The sequence below is a fragment of the Dipodomys spectabilis genome, unplaced genomic scaffold, assembly GCF_019054845.1.
Source record: "Dipodomys spectabilis isolate Male_0828 unplaced genomic scaffold, ASM1905484v1 ptg000220l, whole genome shotgun sequence".
Classification (NCBI taxonomy): Eukaryota; Metazoa; Chordata; class Mammalia; order Rodentia; family Heteromyidae; genus Dipodomys; species Dipodomys spectabilis.
The window spans coordinates 1,481,640-1,497,718 of NW_024870897.1; the positions used below are offsets into that span (position 1 = coordinate 1,481,640).

The 16,079-nt window shown below is 33.0% G+C and overlaps 1 pseudogene; it reads right to left on the reverse strand.

Annotated features, from left to right (window-relative positions):
* Nucleotides 1-14,816: 14,816 nt before the first annotated feature.
* On the reverse strand, nucleotides 14,817-14,916 carry LOC122123105 (annotated as a pseudogene).
* Between the last annotated feature and the right edge of the window lie 1,163 nt (nucleotides 14,917-16,079).

A 16,079-nucleotide genomic window follows, 5' to 3' on the forward strand; every position in this document is an offset into this window, starting at 1 on the left:
GTGAGGGTAATGTCTGAACTCTTCCATTCAATAAACGTTTAAAGTTTATAAGAGTACTTCCTACATATAAGAATTTGTGGCATGCTGATTAACAGGGTTATTTCAGCATGAAGATATCCCTAACAAGAACTAGATTAATAGAGTATAGGACAGTTATGATGTGTCAATCAGTCATTTTCTATTCTAAAGAAGAATCAATTGGAGGAGTGTTCAGTAACATCAGTAACATCAGTGTTACTTGTCCTAGATTTATAATGAATAGGCTGAAAAAATATCCAAACATATCTAAAGATATTTCAATAAAATCCCAAACTGATGTGGATACATGTGTCACTCATTGGAACTGCAGACAAATTAGTCTTATCTGTGCTGTAGTTCAATCTATAATCACCTGGCTAAACAAACTCTTCAAAAATATTCACAGAATTCCTCTTAGTAAAGATCATGAGTTATATCTGTACAATTCTTCTAAGGTCAGGATAAAAGCATTTGTTCCCAGCATTTAAAATCAACAGGATCTGTTGAATTCATGGATCCAGAATTTTATGACTTCACATTCATATCTCAAAATTTTATTAATATGACTTTCACCAAAACACTGTTCTTATTGAACTTGTCTATGTCCTTTTAGTGTTCAAATCCAAATAGTATATTTCCTTCAATATCTTCCTGACAATTCTTTCCCTCCTTTACTTCTGTAAATCTGTTTTTATTACTTTCTTGTTTCCTTATTTATCTCTTTCTTCTATTTTTGTCCACTATGATGCTCACATTGCTCACATTTGTGTCAGAACTTTCCTTTTCCTCTTCCCTTTAATAATGCCCCAGATATTAGTATTCTTTTTCATATTAATGGTCGTTGATATTTTAATGATGTCTAAAAAGACTTATCTATGCATCCGTTTAACATAAATTTTAGAACTATCAGAGAATTTTTTCCTCTAAATCCATCATTTCCACCTGTAGTCCTTTTTACCAAGAATATAACTAACATGGTTGCCAGTCAGAGACGTGGAAGAACTTTAGATTTCTTCTTATCCTTCTACTTCCGTCCATTAGATAAGGTGAATGATCAAGATTTTCTCAGTTTCTGTCACTAATATAATTTCTATGTACTCCTTTTTATGCCCCTGAAACTGGTCTGTTTCAAATTCTCATCATTGGTCACTTAGTCCTAAAACAACCGCTTACATAGTATGCTTTTTCCCCAGAGACTTTTCATATTGTTCCTCTCCATCACCAAATTACTACTCCATGTAAGCCCACAGAGTGGAGATCTCAGACACAAATTCTAATATCATTATTTACTCACTACATTGACTGTTGGCATTACATTTCTTATCTGTAAATGGATATAATCTACCAGAAATATTGAAGAATATATTTGTTGACTTCTAGAGTAAGAAAAAGAACAGTGAAGAGTCCTTACATTTTCCACCTTACCTTACAAATAAGAAAAGAGTCAAATTCAGTTTGTTGGTTTAAAATCACAAATTTTATCATGCAGAAACAAAAATAAGTCATCATCAGGCTACACTGTGGCCATAATCCTCATCAAAATTATTATCACCATAAGTGCTAATTATTGAAACTCTGATATGTGTCTATGACTTTGCTATTATTTGTCTTTTGATTAATACTTTTAATGTTACAACTGTGCATACATCCATATTAAAATTTTGAACAAATAAAGAAACAAAAAAAAAAACTAAACCATATCAGGTAGCTTGACTATGTGCTTATAACAAATTATGGAATAGATTTTTGAAACATTGCAAATTCCTAACCAGTATGAATTAACTTCCTCTCTCTCCGTCACTACACACAAATATTTAAGAGTTTGAACAGAACGTTTTTCAAGTGATATACTGTAAATGTTACTACAATATCATGTGTATATCTAAAATTTCCTTTAAAGTAATAATCTCCACTTTCAAATCAAGTATTAGTTATGTTATTCTTGGAAACTTTTAGGTAAAGACTGTATATCTTTGAAATGAAAAAGGTCAAAATAGTAGCATAAAAATTTTATTAGGAGTCTGTCTTCAGAAATACATATATACATATATGTATATATGTTATATGCAGAAAGACATACATTTTTAGAGATTATTTTTCATCAGAAATATGTACAAATATCTAAATTTCTGTGTAGAACCATGTACATTATAGTGAAAGGTACACCTTAAAACATAATTAAAATTTAAAAAAATACATCAAACCAAATGCCAGTGACTCATGCTTATAATTTGAGCTATTCTGGGTGCTGAGATCGTAGAATTGTGTTCGAAACTAGCCCAGACAGAAAAGTACTTGTTAGAGTCTTATCTCCATTAATCACTAAAAACAGGAATTAGCTCTGTGCTTCAAGTTGTGGAGTGCTGGCCTTGAGCATAAAAAGCCTTGGAGACAATGCCAAAGTCTTGCAAACAAGAACAACAACAAGAAAATATATCACATTAATTTCACAAAAGCAAATTTTAACTGCTGTGACCATTTCTTAGAAACATGAATACATGCCCCTGGAAAATGTTAAGTAAAAGTATAGAATATTTACTTCTATGTTAAAGACATGACTATTTAGATTGTTTAAGATATTTAGGTGATGATTAGGAATTATGAATAATGAGAGTTGGGTAATAGATTGGGACGGGACTTTTATTCTATTTACAGTAGTAATAAAATGATATGTGTAATGATTATATAAACTTATTCTTGCTTGGTATATGAATTATATTAAGTGATAAACATTTTAAAATGATTTCCAATGCAAAGGATTATCAGTTCTTTTTTAATTTCAAAACAATTAAGAAATGTATTCCAAGGCTAGTTTGCTCTAAGACTATATTTGTTTTCTAAAATTAATTTAGGAATGAGTTAAGATTTAGATAACTCTGCACAGCAGAGGAGAGTGAGAGGGGATAGAATGATGGACCACATAGGAGCTGTATGTCATTGGTACTGTATTTCAAAAAACAGAAAGACTTCAGAGAAGACAAAGTGGAATATAAGGTGTCCTGAATCGTTTCGTTTTAATCCACCTAATAGTTTTGACTGAGAGTCAGAGAACATGGGAAAATAGAAAATAAAATAGAAAATAAAGCATTGTAAAAACCTGTTACAAGGTAAGGAAATTGTAATAGGACGATGATAATTCCCAAAGAAATAAAAGAAAGAATAGGTAAACTCTAAAGGGAAAAAGAATGAAGAGAGAAAAGAAGCAAAGTAAAACCTTCATCAACAACAAACACAAGAGTTTGGAAGTAGAAAGGCAGTAGAAATATTGTAAATAACAATAAAATAACAATAAAAATTGCTAACGTGGATAGAAGATGGATCACACTTTATTATATATGATTTTGAATTCATAGGAAATGAAAATTTTAAAGTCATAATTTAAAACAGTATTTGATTTATAACTAGACAGTAGATCTCAGTGGTAAAACATTGGCCTAACATGTGTGAAGCAATGGTGTGATTGCCCACACATTACAAAGTACACACAAAGCACACACACAAAAAACCCACATTAACACAGACACACACACAATTTGGAATATTGATATTAACATATTAAACAGAGGAAATTATCACAAATAGTAAAAATATGTTAATATGAAATCATATTACTGCTCATACTATTTAAAAGTTTAGTAGAAATAAAATAGTCACAATATACTTGGATTCTTATAGATCAATTAATTGAAAATTAAGAAATAGAAGACATGAGAACCTTTGCAAACAAGTTTTAAATAATAAACATTTTGAAACATGTATACTTTTATTTTGGCAGAAAATTGATTTTAATGGTATTTTAACTCAAGATTTAAAATATGATAACCAGGTGCTCTATATCTCGCTAGAGATGGCTATATTTCTAATCATTTCACTCTGGGTACTTTTATAATAAGGTCTCATCATTTCAAAGCCTCTCCCGAATCACAAACCCTACTAATACTTCCCACCATAGCTAGAAAAATGGAAGCCACAAATCACCATGCCCTGCTCAAACATTTTTTTAATTCAAGTACAAATATTTCCAAAAAGTGACCAGGTAATGAAGCCTTCTTAATAAAGTATGTGCTTCTTGAAAACACAGTAACGACAAATATGTTTAGAACTACAAGAAATTAAATTTATTTAAATTCACCAACCATATAAAAATTAAGAAAATAATTTTTAAATATTCATGTTAAATATTTTAAAAGCAAAATATGTGTCTAAATAATTTACATGTGTAAAACTCATGCAAAATTAAATTAATTAATCCTATGACTGAAAAAAGAATTACTCTAAAGAAACAAAAGAAAATAATTAAATTCAAAATTTGAAATTAAGAAAATAAAATGAAATGCATTCTTTTGTTGACTTAAGTAACTGTAAACCCTCTGTATATCAATTTAATAATAAAAAATGCATGAACAAAGAAAGCAAAAATACCTATTGATCTATAGCAACAGCTAAAGCATCAGCATTTCTTTCTTTTACTGTACAAGAAAATCGATGGAGGGGATAACAATGTTCTTTCCATTAAAAAAAATACACATTACCTTACTTATGTAACTCTAACCCCTTCGTACATTACCTTTACAATAAAATTAAATTAAAGTTAAAAATAAACTAAATAATATAACAATTAAGAATTCTTAGCCGTGCGCTGGTGGCTCACGCCTGTAATCCTAGCTACTCAGGAGGCTGAGATCTGAGGATTGCGGTTCAAAGCCAGCCCGGGCAGGAGAGACCGTGAGACTCCTATCTCCAATAAACATCCAGAAAACCGGACACAGTGGCGCTGTAGCTCAAGTGGTAGAGCACTCACCTTGAGCTGAAGAGCTGAGGGACAGCGCCCAGGCCCAGAGTTCAAGCCCCACGACCGACCAAAAAAAAAAAACAAACAAAAAATAAACAAACAAAAAAAAAGAATTCTTAGAAGCCATTGTTTAAAAACTTTGTAAAAAGCTGCCCTAAGTACCCAAGGAATATACTTTGATGATACTATTTAAATACTTAAACTTCAGCAGAGAAGCAAAATTTTACAAATGTTACAAAGTAAAATAATAAATCAGAATATATTACTATTAATAAAAATCATATGATGAATTTATAGTGGTAGTCAAATATGTGAGAAATGAGACGAATTGCCATCCGTTTGCAGTTAATAATTGAGAAAGAATTTTCTAGGTCTTTTAAATTTATCTTAAGATAATGAAGAAACGATTTTGTCACATCATGTGATAATCAGATAAAGATGATATTAAACCAAAGAACACATTGTACTAAGTTTTGGGATGTTAATATATTTACCTATTTTGGTTGTGGGTAATTGTGGGGATTTCAACTTGGAGTATTGTTCTTTCTAAGCTGGCGTCATATCAGTGGTTAATTTTAGAATAAGGGTTCCCTTTCCACAAGAACATGCACCCGATCTGTCCTTTTAGCCTTCCCATCATCAATGGCATCAGAGTTGCACACCAATTGGTCTAGCTGCCTACCTTGGCTGGCCTGGATTCTGCAGTCCTTCCAATCTTAACCTCTAGATAGCGCAGGATGGTTGAAATGATTTAGTCACCCAGCAACACATTGAGAAGGAAGTCCACTAAACTTTTGGCTTGGGTTCTGTTCTCAAGCCTCCTAAGTAGTTAAGATTAGAGATGGGAGCCCTTGGTGCCAAACAGTAACAATATTTTTAAAGCAACTAGACATATATATGAGTTAGGCTTGTGATTACCTCAGGAAAAGAATAAAAGAGCAGTGAAGCATAAAGGACAGTCAGAATTTTAACTAGCTACTCAGAGGCTGAATCAGCTTAGCTAGCTACTCAGGAGGCTGAGATCTGAAGACCACTGTTCAAAGCCAGTCCAATCATGAAAATACATGTGATTATCTCCAAAACATCAGAATACAGCAATGGCTCGAGTGGTAAAACACTATCCTTGGGCACAGAAGCTTAGGGATAGTGACCAGGCACTATCAAGCTTCAGGAATGATGAATACATGCATGAGCACCTGCACATGTGCGTGTGCATACACACGTGCGCGTGAACACACAAACACACCAATGAGTATTTCAATGTGACCTTCTTCATTTTTTATCTTGTTGTATCCTATTGCCATGTATTAGCTCACAAATTAACAAAATCGGTTAAGCAGCTATTTACATCAACTCATCATGTTTCTCTAAAGTCTATTCTCTTTTTGCAAGCCTGCTTTTATTTGACCCAAAAGTAAAGTATTCAGGAGGGCAATTCATCTCCCTCAACTCTGTAGTATTGCATGATTGTTTAGGTTCTTCCTAGCTATATGATTTTGTGAAATTCTGCATCAAACAGCGTATTTCTTTCACCAGAAGGGAAGCCTCTGTCAAACAATTCATAATAGGTTTTTCTCCACCTGGCAAGCATCTGTAGTTTTATTATCTTCATATATTTCATGATCTGTCTGTGTATGCTAAAGACTGTTGTGAAAATAAAAAGACCCTTCTCAGCACTTAGCATTCATATAACATTCATAGGTATGAAGGTGTTTAAATATTATTGAAATTGCTTTGGAATAAATAATGTTGACCTTGACTATCTTCAGAAAGAAGAATTGGTTTCTCAGCACTTAGGTAAGAATGTTAGTGAAAGAAACAAAAGGAAAGTTTGGAACAACTCAACACATACATTCAAATGAAACAAAACAACCCAAGAAAACACAAATTAATTCAGTACTCAAAAACCTGCAAGAAATGCAAAGATTTAAAAAAAAAATCAGCTATGATAAGCTTTTGAAAAGCCTGACTACATGGGAGTCTACTGTTGTGAGGACAGTGGTTAAAACTTAGACTGGACAGAAAGATCTGTACATAATGCCATGCACCTGTTATTCTAAATTCCAGGAAGAATAACATAAAGTGGACTGAGCCCAAGATCATACACAAGAAGGAAGCCCGATTCTATTTGAAAAATATTCAGACTAATTTAGGGCTGGGGGCATGACAAAATGGTAAGAACACCCATTTAGGAGATACAAGACACTCAATGCAAAATATATTATGGTTATTGAAGAAAAAAGCTATGACTTTAAATAATTGGAATGATTGTAAGATTTGAGTATTTCAGTGGAGAAAAAACCCATGAGAGAGATAGAGTGAACCCATGTTGTGATCCTTTCTACTTAAGCTATAATGTTGTGTGGTACTCCAGACATAACAGAGTTATCTTGCAAATGAGCATGGATGTGCATTTGGGTGATGGAAATACTCTACTTACACAGGTGTAAATTAGATTTTTTGGCTAGATTATAGTTCTTGAACTAAGAGTCTGTGTGATGTCCCTGACCTTTTTCTCTCAAGGCTACCACTCTACTACTTTGAGCCACAGTTCCAATTCTGATTTTCGGTTCGTTGTTTGGAGATAATAGTCTCATGGACTTACTTGCCCAAGATGGCTTCAAATCAGGATCGTCAGATCTCATCCTCCTGAGTAACCAAGATTCCAGGCATAAGCTGTCTATTTTTTAAATAATTTAGTAAATCATACAGTTACAGAAGTTATAAATTATCATTACAACCTGTGTAACAGATGTGTGTGTGTATATATCAATGCATAAAGATAGAAGTATTTTAACGTATCTTTGTATCTACAGTAGATTTATGAAAAATCAACCTTTGTTGTAAAATAAAATAGAAACAAAAGTTATTAATGAGGAAAACAAAGGGAATTGTCACATGTTTCTTGTTGTTGAATGGAATATGAATTGCAAGAATCAGTTTGGGAAAACCATCTTAATTTAACAAAATGGGTAATGGGTATTAATTCCAATCTCTCTATTTGCCCATATTGTGCATCCTCACACATGAGTGTCAAAACCAAACCACAATTTTTGCTTTTGTATTTAATGCACCTGTTATAATTTAGGGGATTGATGAAGTAATCAAAAAATGATTAAAATAATAGTAAGTGAGGCTATGAGTTAGAGCTGAAAATGTTTTTAAATATTATAATAGCTAATTAAATTGAATTTATCTTACTTTTCCTCTATTGTGATGTCCCGCATTCCCAAATTAGAAAAGTACATAGAACGTTCTTACTAAATTATGTGTACAATCATGAAAAAAATGTATTGCACAGTGTGGTTTTAGCTTATTGAGACCTGTAGGGTGTAGTATGTTTTTGAGGACTTGCAAAAAGTTGTGATGGAGATGAAAGGAGGGATGTGCTTATTCTGGAAAATTGCTTAGAGGATTGCTCCCAGAAAGATAGTGACGAATTCTTCCTAAAGATACAGTAAAATCACTTTCACAACCATGTTCACTGCTGCACTATTTACTGTAGCCAAGTTATGAAAACAGCCCAGATGCCTTATGGTGGAGGAATGGTTGGAGAAAGTGGGGCACATATACACAATTGGATTGCACCCATCCATTATGAAGACTGTTACATAATTTGCAAAGAAATAGATAGATCTAAAAATATGTTAAGTAAATTAAGTCAGAGCCAGACACACAAAGGACCCATGTTCTGTCGTGTATTTGGAACATAGGTCTTTATGCAAGTTTACACAATAGTATTGCAGAAGAGTATTTAAAAGGTGTAATTTCTTATAAAATTGAACATTTATTCCAAAAAAATGAACACCAAGAAGCTATCATTTGGCAGATATGAGAAAGTCAAAGGGAAGGAATAAAGAGAATTATGGTCGAAGAGAGGGAATGTATAATATTCAATGCAGACACTAGAAGAAATGAAAGTGGGGTGAGGTTTGGAAGGGTTTGGGAAAGTTATGTAAAGATCCATTGTACTTATAAACTGATTTATTGAATGGAAATTCCTTCGTACGACTATTTAATAAAAATATAACTAAAAACAATGGAATCGTGGCTGGGAAGGTGGCTCAGTGGTAGAGAGCTTGCCTTACATGCCTAAGGCCCTGGGTTCGATCCCTCAGCACCAGCAAAAAGTAAAAAGCCGGAAGTGGCGCTGTGGTTCAAGTGGTAAAGAGCTAGCCTTGAGCTGAAGAGCTAAGGAACAGCTCCCAGGCCCAGCGTTCTGGACCCACGACAGGACCGCCTCCCCCCCCCCCAAAAAAAAAACAATGGAGACATTTGAATCTTAAACTGTGTTCTCTTAAACCATGAGTCAAAATAATAGTTTCCTTCTCAGAAATTTTCTTTGCAGTTTTTTTCCTCAAAATGACATAAAAGTGACCAACAAAATGAATGTCAATACATCACATTGCGTATCCTAAAGAGACACAATATAAAAATCACAGTAAAAATGTTAGAATTCATCACATAATAAAATAACAGGTAGAAAGGATCAAGTGCTGATTGTTTTTCCAAGTACGTTACCCATGGTATCTAATTTAATCCTCACAATAATCCCATAAAGTAGAACTACTTCCATTTCTAATTCTGAGATGATGATATTGAAGTTTTCAGAGTTGGAATTACTAGTACAAAATTGCACAAATGGTAAATCGTAGCCTGCGCCCCATTCCCACCGTATCAAATAAATTCATTCTAATTTATAACTAAAATACCAGCACTTAGTCCACTAATTCTAGGAAAATTTCCCAGAATTATTGTCCACATTCTAATGATATTTCACTTTATCTTTGTTAGAAAATAGGAAACTAAGCGGGATGCCGGTGGCTCCACCTGTAACCCTAACTACTCATGAGGCTGAGATCTGAGGAATGCAGTTCAAAGCCAGCCCAGGCAGGATAGTCTGAGAGATTCTTATCTATAATAAACAGCTAGTAAACCAGAAGTGGCACTGTAGCTGAAGTGGTACAGTGATCAACTTGAGCGAAAGAACACAGGGACAGTACCCAAGCCCAGAGTTCAAGCGCCACGACCAACCAAAAAAAAAAAAAACAAAAACAAAAAGAAAAAAAGGAAATAAGTAACTGTAATATGAAAACTCCAAGTTCATAATCGATTTATACCTCCCTGGTGAAAGGAACTGCTAAACTATAACATTCTTGATTCCTAGCTCAAAATTTTAGAAATCATATTCTATCCCATGACAACACTGCATTGCCTGGGGACCCTCATCTCTGCTTAACACAATCATACTGAAAGAATAACCTCCCCAATTCCTGATGAAAACAGACTGCAGGTCTATAGACCAATCATTTCCACATTGTAGCTCAGATAAGTTGTTTACCATTAGAAGTATTTTGATTACTTTTTATACCCAACATTTTGAGAGAAATGTAGTACTTTAAAATGCTATTAAAGCAAGACTGATATAAAAATCACCTTTGACCCAGATAAATATTTTACCTTTCATATACCCAAAAATGCAGTCTTAACTATCATTAATGTTAGGAATGAGAGGTTAAAAATCATAGACACCAAGACCTAAGCATCAATTAAAGACTCTCCAACTTGTGAATACAATTGGTTTAAAAAGACATCAATACTACTGCACGTTTTTCAAAATTTCTTGTGTTACTGAAGATTCAATCATAAAATATTAACACTTGAAAACAACTCATTTTCTTGAAAGTAGGACACAAAACACAAGATTAATCCTAATCATTTTCAAATACCTTTATTTTTCTACAAATTCGCTCTTATAATTATAAAGAGTTTGAAACTAACTGAAGTACAGAGCCACAAAGGAAATAATTTAACTGCATCATCTACATTAAAAAACTGTTACTAGAAAACAAAATTATACTAATAATTAGCTTACCAAATTCACTTTTATTCAATTTCATTTACTTTCATAAAAACTGGGTTTTCATAAAATGATAGATAAAAAAGCCTATATACCCACTTACATCTTCAGATCTTAACAATATTTATTTCAGAAATGTCTTTAGCTCTATAGTCAATGAACTGAAATAATACTGAAATATTCAAAGGCTTTTCAGAAATTGCAAGACTCGCTTTGGGTTGTTATGTATATTGGAAAAGATATTCGAAAAGCCTTGTTTGTTAAAGTTGTGATAGTTACTCCCACAAAAGAGCCATTAGTGAAGATCCAATTGCATGTACAAAACAACTTCAAATGCATCCACAATCTGGAGGTGACACAGGCTTTTTGTTTGTCTGTTTTTGAAAGGTATATCTAACAAGCATATCCACAATACTGATTTTCAGTCAATTTGATGGGATATTCAAACCTAATAAATACAGGGTTGATTATCTTAGAGAGAATAGATATGATGTTACAAAGAAAGTTATTTTCAACAGAAATCTGGAAAGAGTTTATCCACCTTGTGTTTCATGGGAATAACCCGAGAGTAATTCCTGTTTGGTCAAGTAGGTCAAACTCACTCCATGAGTATATCTTAAAAGTATAACGAATTTAAGAGGTCAAATACATATTTTGTACTGACAGTCATCTTATAGCACTAACTTACTACCTAATTATATCTGTATCTTCTTACCTAACATATAATAAGAGCTGAAATTGGTCTCTTTTATCTAACTTAATGTTGTATATGCTTTGATTATGATGATGTTATTATTTGAAAATAAAATGTACAGAAGAGTGGCTCCACAGAAATGACATGACAAAACACTGATAAATAAAAGCATTGCAACAGTTAGCTCTTTTCAGCCTCACCCTGTCCACATTGGCAAGCAACATTGCAACAGCACACTCACACATATACACATACACACATGTGTGCACATGTACACACATATATATGCATGCTAAATTCAGGGTTTAATACAAAAAAGTACAAATAAAATATTAGTGATTTGGACAAACATTAATTTGCCTTATTACAAAATAATACACAATCCAGTCACCATGGGTGTTACATTTTACTTGCCTCGCCACATGTGACTACTTAATTTATTTTAATTCATTCATTCATTCATTTGTTTTGTGCTAATACTAGCCTTGAATTCAGGACCTGGTTCTGTCCCAGAATTTGTTGTTTTTTTGTTTTAGTTTTCTCAAGCCTAGAATTTTACTGCTTGTCCCACAGCTCCATTTCTAGCTTTTGCTGGTTACTTTCAAATCAGAATCTAATGGATGTTTTTTGCTTGGTATGGTTTCAAACCACAATCCTCAGATTTCATCTTTCTGATTAGCTAGGATAAACACATGAGCCACCAGTGTGGCTTCTAGATTTTCCTCTATAGCTATCTAATGCACATACTTAGATAGTAATTTAAAACTTAGAGTATAGAAGCAAGTTGTACAGTGATGATATTGTCCTGTCAGAAATTTAAGCTAGTAAATTTCTTCTTAAAACCATGAACAAAAATACCATGATATAAGAAAACTCACTATTGAACACATGAGCTTTAAGAGTTTTCTAATAGATCCATTATTTGTTACCCAACATTAGAAAAAAACTGTATAATGCAGTAGTAAAAAAAAGTCTTTTGTAGGAATACTTAATTACCTTGTTTTTAAAGACACCTGTTTTCATCTAAAAAAGTAGGCCTGTCTATTGACTTCATGTGATTTTGATGGTTGAAGATCCTTAATGAGAAGTCAAAGTGTATTACTAATCCTTTGCTATCAATTAAATCTCACCTTTTCTTCTTGGAACATATAATAATTAAAGCAATAGTTCATAATCAGCAAGCAATAGTTAAGATTCACACTTCCAGTGCAAGTGGATCACTAGTAATTAATCCTTGATACCATTTTCCACAAAGTTTTGTCCCAGATGCAATCGGTCTGCCTTCTCTAGCTGCTTTCCTAGCCTGGACCTATTCCTTCACTCTACAGGAAAAGTGATATTCAACTGATTTCAGTCAGATCTGTTACTAGAATTATCAGGGATTTAGATCCTTGTCTGTAATTTGGTCAAAGCTATGTCTCTTTATCTAGGCTATTAAAAGTGTATTTACTAATTTCAAGTAAATACATAAATTCTATTTCCATCTCTTTTAAAAAATAAAATTGTTTTCTCTATAAATTGATCCGAGGCCTGGATTTTGTGGCTAGCTAGGTCATTGCACATCTGTTTCTCTATTCCTCTCTCCCTTTCATGGTTCTCATAGATAATATGACTGCTCCATAATTATCCTAATTTATCTTGCTTTTATATTTTTGGTTGCATCATTTCACTTTCTGCTCTGCCATTCCCCAAATCATTTACATAGAAGGCATTATTTCATATTTTCTCATTCCTAGAATAAGCTGCACATGAAGACACCACTGGTCCTCATTTTCAGTCTGTACCTTTCAATATGGAGGAAAACATTTCCTCTGCTCTCTATCAATTCCCTACTCTCCAGTTAGAATAATTTCGAATAGTAAAAATGGAAAAAGAGAAAAAAATCATGGTGAAATAACAGATGTAGAAAATTCACTGGATTTTTCTGAGCAGTTCAACCAACGTGAACTATTGGGGAATACATGTGTACCTGATTCCCACTGGTACTCAGTGTCTCTGGTTAGGCAATTCTGATGAAGACAAGGAACAAGATAAAAAAGTGAGGAATGCAAAAAAAAGTGGAGACGTATTCAAGCAAATTTGTCTGTGGGCTGCTGAAAGTAATCGGCTTACTACAGTGCAGAGACTACTTTCCAAAAAGGCCACTCATGTGAATACTAGGGATGATGATGAGTATACCTCTCTTCATCAGGAATCCTACATGAGTTGGTGGCTCAAGGCAGATATTCATGCAATTACTGTGAATGGCTGGACACCCCTGCTCAGTGCTTATATGTTGAATAATACAAGAGTGGCTTCTTTCTTAGTTCATCACTATGTAGATACCAATGCCCAAACTAAAGTTCTCTTAACCCCCTTGCATCTTGCTGCTTGGAATAGAAATAGCAAAGATGTGCTGGATCTCCTTCTATTGAAGTATTATATCAAACAAGGTCTGAAGCACAACTTGAAAGAAACTGCATTTAATATTGCCAAAAGAATAAATACATATCACTACCTCGTTGAAGTTATGGAAGGCTGTAAAAATTGTTCTCCTAAGTCATAATGGTTTGGTTAAGTTTCTTAATTTTCAAAAATGCCAATCCATCTTTGTGTCTGTACAAAATATTTTCACAATACAGAGCAACGGCAATATCTTACTTTAAAAATTCATGGATTCAATGGTATTCTTCAAGTGAATTGCCTGACTTTGATGTCAAATTGTATTCAAGAGTTGTTTGTATACTTCTATAATGATTTCTGCAGAGTTTGTGATTTTTTAAATCAGAAATCATTTTAACTTATCTGTTGAAATGAGTAGTACAGAAACTGAAAATATTTCTGATGCTTGTCTGAAAAAAGTATATTTTAAAATAATCTGTATTTTGTTTGTATAATGTCCATAATCTATTTCATTCTCTCCTAGATATAATACTTTGATTTCTACATTGTTTTATAATATATAGGTTCATTAATAAATGTGTTATTTCAGATAGCATTCCATATAGAAAAAGTTTAAGATTCCTTTTTTACCTAAGTCCTTATAGTATTTTACTTCTTTGGGATAAAATGACAATGTTATCTACTTTCAAAAGTTTTGTAAAGATTATGCTATATAAAGGCCTTTCTAAGATGAGGATTTAATACACTGATGTCTAACTAACTTTCAGTTCAATGAATTATATGTGTTGTTACATTTGTATTTATTTAGTTTTTTATTGTGAAAATACTGTACGGAGGGGTTACAATTACATGGGCAAGATAATGAGTAAATTTCTTATCAAGCATTGTAGCCTCCTCCTTTGTTTCCCCTTCTCATCCCTTCCCATCCTCCCTCTGCCCCCCCCCACTCAATCCTCCTCACTAGCCCCCTCCCCGCACCAAAGTTGTAAAGTTCATTTTTGACATAATGACTTGTATTTTTGTAATCAATTTTTTAATAACTGTTTTTCATTTCTTACATCTGAAGAATGAAAAATATGGAATACTTCACAAATTTTCCTATCATCCTTGTGCAAGTGCCAATATAATCTCTATATTGTTGTAATTTGGGTAAATGTGCTGCTGAAGCATGTAGTATCCTGTAAAGTTAAGTAGTTAATGATGCAATCTTTATAAAGGCATATATCCTTAGTTGACTTTTTGTAACCAGGAAACCTTATTGTTCCTAAAAATGCTATTGATCTTACTTCTCTAAAATTCTGTGTATATTGGAAAAAACATATTGTTTGGTCGATTGCTCACATTTGCCATTTTTTTGTCAATAACTATTTTAAGTCTTTTTCATTTAAAATTTGATCATACTTTGAAGCCTTGATAGCTAGGTCCAAAGGTGATAGCTTTTCAAGTACTTATTTATCAACTGAGTTAGCTTTGTGGAGCTAATGGATTCAAAGCAAGCCTTGCTTAAGAGCTCCTTCTAAACTTCTGCAGCTTAAAATTCCTAAATGAGGTCTTACTGGCACAAATGTCTACCTGACCCTTTACTCTTCTTCCATGTAGCAACAGACCAACCAGAATATCTTACCCTGACAGCATAGATTGTCTTACTGGAACAAAACTAATCTTAGTTAAAAAGGATCATAGAGAGATGAACAATTAAGACAGAATCGTTTAGACTAGAATGTATTTTATCAAAATATAATTGTTTCTTATACCTAGTATTTCAAAAGTAGCTAAAGCCAAGAAGGTGAAAAAGTTTTGACATGCATGATTACCTAATGTCCTGACCAGTCTACCATCCAACCAGGCAGGAATTTACACTACTGCCTTTCTTTCACCCAATATTTTCATAGTTACAAGAGAAGTCTATATGTTTCTCCTTGATATTAGGCCTTAAATTGGTAATGTTTATCACATTGTTTCCTCTTGCCTCTAGGCTGTAAATCTACAAATGGTAAAGCTTTAGGTCCAACTCTACCAACACTGAGGTAGAAATAATGGAATAATACTTTAAAACACAGTTGCCTTTGATACCCTAACCACAACAGTACATTGAAAAACATGTGCCTTTTTCTTATATTATATATAGTTACATATTTTATCTTTATACGTGCTAATATTTTATTTCACACAGTGAAACTTACTAGAATTAATTGATAATGTGACAAATAAATAGATATTTATTACAATAAATAAATTGGAATATAAATAATAAGGTTTAGAATGTACATTTGAATATAAAAAGTATCAATGCAATGTCTTTGGTATAAACTTTTGATACCTTCTAAGTGTTC